Consider the following 8,109-nt stretch of genomic DNA (forward strand, 5'->3'; position numbering starts at 1 on the left):
ATGGGCTAATTATGTCATTGTTGGGGAAATTAAGGCAAGGAGAATATGAAAGAGGAGAAGAAAGAGGAGGAGGAGGAGAAGAAGAAGAAATAAAGAAGAAGGAGGAGAAGGAGGAGGAGGAGGAGAAGGACTAGAAGGTTCTTGGCCTTCTCCTCCTCCTCCTCCTCCTTGTCCTTCTTCTCTTCTTCATCTTCTTCTTTCTTTTCATTTTTCCTATTTCTTCTCCTCTTCTCCTCTTCTTGGAGCTAAATTAGCTAACTATGCCTTTTTGGAGCTAAATGGGCTAATTATCCGATTATAGAGGAAAACAAACTACGTATATAATATTAATGAGCTAACCAAGGTTCTTATGCCATTTTGAGGTTATTATGGCATTTTGGAGCTAAATGGGCTAATTATGTCATTGTTGGGGAAATTAAGGGCAGGGGAATATGAAAGAGGAGAAGAAAGAGGAGGAGGAGGAGCAGAAGAAGAAATAAAGAAGCAGGAGAAGGAGGAGGAGAAGGAGAAGGACTAGAAGGTCCTTGGCCTTCTCCTCCTTCTCCTCCTCCTCCTCCTCCTCCTTCTCCTTCTTCTCCTCCTCCTTCTTCTCTTCTTTCATATTTGAACAAACTTGAAGGCAAAAGCTAAAAAAAGAGTAAATGTACTTACCTATCTCCGTCAGGTTTAATCACCGGCCTCTGCTCGCGGGTAGCCGGCACGACCGGGAGACGTGTACTACCACGCTTGTACACGGTGGCCCCGTCCACCTGCACATCGCCCTCACTATCTGTAAAATCATCCCCGCCACCTGAGCCACCCGGACCCTCGGCCCAATCCTGCAACTCGGTCCGATCCCGCCAGGTCTCCTATCCTGGCCTCTCCACGTCGGGTGAACCCTCCGGAACCGTAGTCTCGTGGGCCGAATGCACCTCGACCCGAGGCTGATCTTGGACCGGAGTCTCATGGGACAAATGCCCGTCAACACCAGGCTCCTGGACCGGAGTCCCAGTGGCCTCTTCCACAAACGGGTCAACCATAGTAGTCCTATGCTCGGGGTGAATGAGCTGGTGGTGGTGGCGAGGACGGCTCAACAGTCCTCCTGAATCTTCCGTGGCCACCACCTCTCCCTGTACCCTTCCCCTTCTTCCCTACCCGACCAGCACCTCTCCCAGTGGGCAATGCCGCCGACAAAGAAGAACCGACGGGTGGTGTCAACAGACTGTCTGCCAAGGCTCTACGGAGAGATAGGGGTGGAAGGGAAGTACCACCCCTCGTGCGGGGCGGCTGGGAAGAACCCGTTGAGCGCTCTGGACCAGCGCCCACCATCTTTCAACACCTGGTGACCTGCCATGATAAAGATTAAAAGAAACTAGTACAACATAAAAAAATGGAATAACTGACATGAATGATAATATGTACATGAATAATAAAGATTAAAAAATATATAATTTTAGTTGTGAATCTTACAAACTAATAATCATCATCAATAAATGCATCATCATCCTCACTATCACGCATGTCTTCATGAATGACGTGCTCGTCGGGTTCAACGGCGTGAAGTTGTGAAAGGCCTTTCTTTAATCGTTGAAGCATTGACAGGTCAACCGCATCAGTAACCTCTACGAGTTCCAGGTCTTCTGGTTCCGGCTCAGGGGTGGAGTCGGATTCATTGTCGCTGTCTACTTCCATGTTCTTGGGTGAAGCACGGGGTTCTTGAAATGTTTCTTGGAAAGACGTGTTTCTTGGAAGAATTCTCAATCATATGTGTCTTGGTTAATGGGAGGTTCATAATCCTGTTCATTTGGGAGAGGTGGTCTGACATGTGGCGGCACTTCATAAACAACATACCAACCTTCCATATTCTTATCCGTTTGGCATGCCCACGGTAGATAGAAAACTTGGGTCGCCTGTTGAGCCGTAATATAGACATCGGGAACATCTAAATGGGTGTTTGGATTGATTTCAACTAGTCATATATGTTCATGAGTCCTTCTAGTCTCCTTCGGCTGAAACCAATAACATTTGAAGACTACGACGTTCGGTGGGTTTTCACCATAGAATTGAAGTTCATAAATTGCTTCAACTCTTCAATAATACTCGATAACACCTTGGCCAATAGCAGAGATACCACAATTTGCAGATTTCCGGTCGGGCATAGATAGCACTTTGCCAAAGGTACGAAAGAGATACCTGTTGATGTTGTATTTCTCAAATGAACGGACCTTATATTCAAAACCATTAGCGACTTGTCTCAATTCGGCGTCCATGGACTCTGAATTAGCCTACAAGTTTAACACGAAACGATTGTTGCATTAGCCGCAAGTTAGACCAAGAAATGAAATGGTCCATTATTGATAATTATCGTTTGTTTGAACCAAGAGATGAAACCGGGATAGCCGCCTCCTGTCTTTGACAGAAGCTCATACTCTTCGACGGAATCATTTTGGATCACCGCTCCATCCGAGAATTTGGTGACGTAATGGTTGTTTGAAATATCCGGGAATAAGAGCAGCTCAAATGAATTAGAAGTTATGGGAAAATGTGCCAAGAACACACTTGATGTACGGCCGCACTTCTGTTAGGTTGTTGAAGATATACAACGAAATGTTCCGCCATTCTTCGACATCCAACGTTATTGGTTTCGAAGAACCAGCTGGTGTGAGCTTCCCTTTGAATAGGCTGAGGTTGGACCCACCTTTTTTAGGGTCTGCATCATTGTGCCGAGGCTTCGGATTATGCAAATGATAATTTTTGGCTTCGTAGTGTGCTGTCACAAAGTTTGCCACCTCCTCAGTAATGAATGCCTCAGCCATCAATGCTTCAATTCTACGCTTTTTTTACATTTAGCTCGAAGGGTCTTCTTCATCCTCTCAGTTGCATAGTACCAACGATCTTGCACGGGCCCACCCAATCTTGCCTCGGTCGGTAGATGTAAAATCAAATGCTGCATTGGATTAAAGAAGCCCGGTGGAAAGATCTTCTCTAACTTGCACAACAACTCCGGTGCAAAGTCCTCCATGTCTTCTACCACGCGAGGCGACAATTCTTTCGCACGAAGAACACGGAAGAAATAGCTCAGCTCCGCCGGTACTAGCCATTCATCCTCAGGAATAAAGCCACGTAACATCACCGGCATTACCCGCTCTAGCCATATAATCATGACTCTTGAGACCAAAGATTTTTAATCTTTCAAGACTCGCTCCCCTCTTTAGATTCGTTGCATACCCATCGGGGAACATCAAGTGCATTTTGACCCACAAGATAATTTCCCTCATAGCTGGCCTTCCAAGATTTAACCAGGCCTTTGGCTTCGACCACTTCTGCTTTCCATTGCCTTCTCGCATTTTTTGTAACTGTCTATGACATAGTGTCTCTTGATCGACTCTAGCCTTAGTATTATCCTTTGTCTTCCCAGCTATGTCGAACAATGTACCAAAAATATCCACTCTGATATTCTTTTCAGTGTGCATCATGTCGATATTGTGTGGAAGAAGGAGGTCTTTGAAGTAAGACAGATCCCAGAAGCATGGCTTGTGAGTCCAGGTGTGTTTTGAATTATACCCCTTGAAATACCCTGGACGCTCTGGATCAGGCTCGAGGGCGTTTAACTGATCCAGGATCTGTTGGCCTGTCAACGCAGGTGGTGCAATGTTTTTGACAACTTTACCTTTGGTAAAGTTCTTCTTGTCTTTTCTGAACTAATGGTCAGGATCCAGGAACTGTCTATGCAAGTCAAAGCAAGAATACTTCCGACCCTCCTGCAACCAATGAAACTGAAGAGCTGCCTTGCATTGGGGGCACGGGAACCTTCCATGCACACACCATCCAGAGAATAGTGCATACGCCGGCAAGTGATGCATAGAGTACATGTACCACACATGCATTTTGAAGTTTTGTTTTCTAGCGGCATCGTATGTCTTGACCCCATTATCCCAAGCGTCTTCCAATTCATCCTTAAGCGGCTACAGGTACACATTCATATTCTTCCCCGGATAATTGGGCCCTAGAATTATCAACGTCAGAAATATGTTCTTTCTTTGCATAATCTGTCCGGGGGGGTGATTGAGTGGAATGACAAATAAAGGCCAACAACTATATTTGGTTGCCGTCATGCCGAAGGGATTAAAACCATCCGTGGCAATGCAGACTCGAGGATTCCTTGGATCTGCCGCTTTATCCTGATGCAATCCATCGAAATGTTTCCACGCTTACCCATCAGATGTGTGTACCACCATCTTATTCCCATCCGCATCTAGTTCGGTTCTTTAGCCCAATTTGTGCCATGTCATCTGTCTGGCCGTCTCTTCGACCATGAAAAGACGTTGAAGTCTTGGTACGATTGGCATATACCGAAGAACACTAACTGCGATTTTGGTTTGCCTCTTCTCACCCATACCGTTGTCTACCACAAGATACTTGCAAGACTCGCAATTGGGACAATAGTCCAAGTGTGCATACTCCTTCCTAAATAAGACACATCCTTCCTCACATGCATCTATCTTCACATAGGGCATCTTAAGTACACGAAGTATTTCGTCCGACTGGTACAGGTTTGCAGACATTACATGGCCTTTGGGTAGGAAGCGTACAAATAGTGTCATCATCGCGTCGTAGCATTCTCTTCCCAAGTTGAACTGAGCCTTCAGAGCCATTACTTGTGCAATTGCATCCAGCTGAGAGAGCTCAGTGTGCTCATGGAGAGGACGTTTTGAAGACTCCAACATTTCATAAAAGGCCTTTCCAGATTCCCCCATCTCATCTTCCAAATGCCGAGCATCATCAAAGTCTTGCACCATGTCTTCGATCCCGGTACCATGCTCGTCCGTGCGACGGCGGACCACCTCAGCTCTTGTGCGTTGTATAGACTCACCATGAAATGTCCGCACCATATAATTAGGCTTAAAACCCCTCCTCTGCAGGTGTTTAATCATTACAGCCTCTGTCGTCTTTTTATAGTTGTCGCATCCAGGACAGGGGCAATAGTTTCTTTCTTGGCCATTTGCGAATGCGGCTTTCACAAATACCTTTGTTTTTACAAACCATTCTTTCGTCATCTCTTTCTGACTAGGGTGACCGGTATACTTCCACGCACGATCACTCATCTTGCCTAGCTACTAAATACAGAAGAAATATATTTATATATAATTTAGCATCTATATTCATTGGTTAATTAGGATCGCCATTTTTATTACGTCCAAGCAACCTACACGCTAATAGGTAAAGATAGGTCCTAATCCCACCCGAGTATGTGTAGATTGGGTTCGTTTTCCCATAATCTGCTCCGGATCCAACGCAAAATTTCAGCAGCACCTCCCCGCTGTTCTCCTGAAACAAGTCTCCGCAATAAACAGAGAGGATGTGCATCCGGAGAACAACAGGGAGGCACTAACGAAATTCCGCATCGGATCCAGAGCACAGCATACGGGAAAACGAACCCAATCTACACATACTCGGGCTGTCCATGGATAATGTTGGACAATTCGAAAGGATGGCGGTTATAAATATGCAAAGACATGCATATTTATAGATGTCGCCCTTTCGAACGGGAGACGCATACTGGTCACGCATACTGATAAATTAATTTAATTACCTAAATCTAGAAAGTTTCATCCAGAAACCGATCCACAGTAAATGAAGGGGCGAGGAGGAGATGAAATTTGTACTGACCCACGAATGCAGGGGCGGAGCTCGTACAACGCACGAGGAGGTCTTCGCACAGCACACCTCACAGCAACGAGACAACTATGAAATGAAATCCACCCGATCAACACAAATATTCTAATTATGTCATTTTAGAGGAAAACAAGTTAAGAATATAATATTCATGAGCTAACCAAGGTTTTTATGCCATTTTGTAGCGAAATGGGCTAATTATCTCACTGTTGTGGAAAATAAGGTAAGGAGAATAAGATAGAGGAGAAGAAAGAGGAGGAGGAGGAGAAGAAGAAGAAATCAAGAAGAAGAAGGAGGAGGAGGAGGAGAAGCAGGAGGAGAAGAAGGAGAAGGAGGAGAAGGTATTCTTCTTCTCTTCTTCTCTTCTTCTTCTCTTCTTCTTTTCTTCTTCTTTTCTTCTTCTTCTTATTATTTTTGTCTTCTCCTCCTCCTCTTCTTCTTCTTCTTCTTCTTCTCCTCCTCCTCCTCTTCTCCTCTTCTCCTCCTCCTCCTCTTCTTCTTCTCCATATTCTTTCTATTAAGCTAACTAACTAACTAACCTAACTAACCAAGCTAACTAAACTATCGCTAAACCTATATAGCACTAAACAGCAAAAAAATAACAAAAACAGAATCTACCACTAAGTAACTAAAAAAGAATCTACCTACCACTAATTAACAAAACAAAATCTACCACAAAACTACCTACCAAATCTACCAACTAACTAAATCTACCATTAAAACTACTAATTAATTACTACAACAACAACAATAAAAAATCATGCAGGTAGTTATAATCTAAAACTACTAACAAGAACAACTACTAAAACTACTAACACGAACAACTACTAAAACTACTAACAAGAACAACTACTAAAACTACTAACAAGAACAACTACTATAACAACAATAAAAAATCATGTCACTAGTTATGAACTAATTCCAAAAAATCATGCGGGTGCGGGGGGGGTGGGGATGTGGGGGCTCACCTGGAGGGGCGGTTGTGGCGGCGCGGCGCCGGGGGCGCCAGGGGCGGCGGCGCGACGGTGGTGGCTCAGGTGGGCATCAGGGAGAGGTGGGGCAACAGCGCCACGGGGTTGTGGGGGCACCGGGGCGGCGACAAGGGCGGTGGGGCGGCGGAGCGACGATGGTGGCGGCGGTCGGCGTCGGGGAGAGGAATGGGAGAGAGAGAGAGGGGCGGAGTGAGCCATTACAAAGTGTGGGGGAGAGAGAGGGGCGGGGTGGGGGCAAAGAGTCGTTAACGGAGTTAGCGCTTTGTCGTATGCCTCTGGACTCTTTGCCGTCCGCTACCAGACGGCAAAGAAGGAACTGCAGTTTGACCTAACATCCCCGCGGTCAGGTGGGCCCACCTACATGTTTGCAGTCTGCTGTGCGACTCTTTGCAGTGTGCTAGCTGACGGCAAAGATGTGACTGATGGCAAAAACACTCTATGCCATCAGCCAGTGCTTTGCTGTCTGCTTTGTGGCAGCTAACGGCAAAGACACTCTTTGCCATCAGCTAGCAGACGGCAAAGATTTGGCAGATGGCAAAAAACTGTTTTCCAGTAGTGACAACAACAACGACAACAACAACAACGAAGATGACGATACCGACGACGACGACAACAACAACAAAAACAACAACAAACAACAACAACAACAACAATAACAATATAGACAACAACTACAAGGAAGACGACGAGAACGACAACGACGACGACGACAACAATGACAATGACGAGAACAATGACAACAACAACAACAACAACACCGACAACGATGGCAACAACGAGAACAACAACAACCAAAAAAACCACGAAGGCGACGACGACGACGAGAACGACAAAAACAACAACAACGATGACAACAACAACAACAACAACAACAACAACAACAACAACAACAACAACAACAACAACAACAACAAAAACAACAACAAGGACGACGACGACCAGGACAATGACGACAACAACGACAATGACAAGAACAACGAGAACAACGGCAACAAAAACAACAAAAACAATGACAACAGCAACAACAACAAAAACAACGACATCAAGGACAACAAGAACAACAACGACAACAGCGACAACGACAATAACGATATCAACGAGAACAACAACAACAAAAATAACGAAGACAACGATAACGATGTCGATGATGCAGATGATGATGACGACTACGACAACAACAACAACCACAAGGACGACAACGACATTGACGAGAACAACGAGAAGAATGATAACAACAACAACAATGACAACAGCGACATTAACGACAACGGCGACAACAACGACAACCACAACCACAACAACAACAACAACAACAACAACAACCACAACAACAAGGAAGACGACGACGACGACACCAACAACAACATCAACAACAACGACAACAACAACAACAACAGCAACAACAATAACAACAACAACAACAACAACGAAAACAACAACCATAACTAACAATAACAACCAC

This window comes from Hordeum vulgare, chromosome 6H (genome assembly GCF_904849725.1).
Source record: "Hordeum vulgare subsp. vulgare chromosome 6H, MorexV3_pseudomolecules_assembly, whole genome shotgun sequence".
NCBI lineage: Eukaryota > Viridiplantae > Streptophyta > Magnoliopsida > Poales > Poaceae > Hordeum > Hordeum vulgare.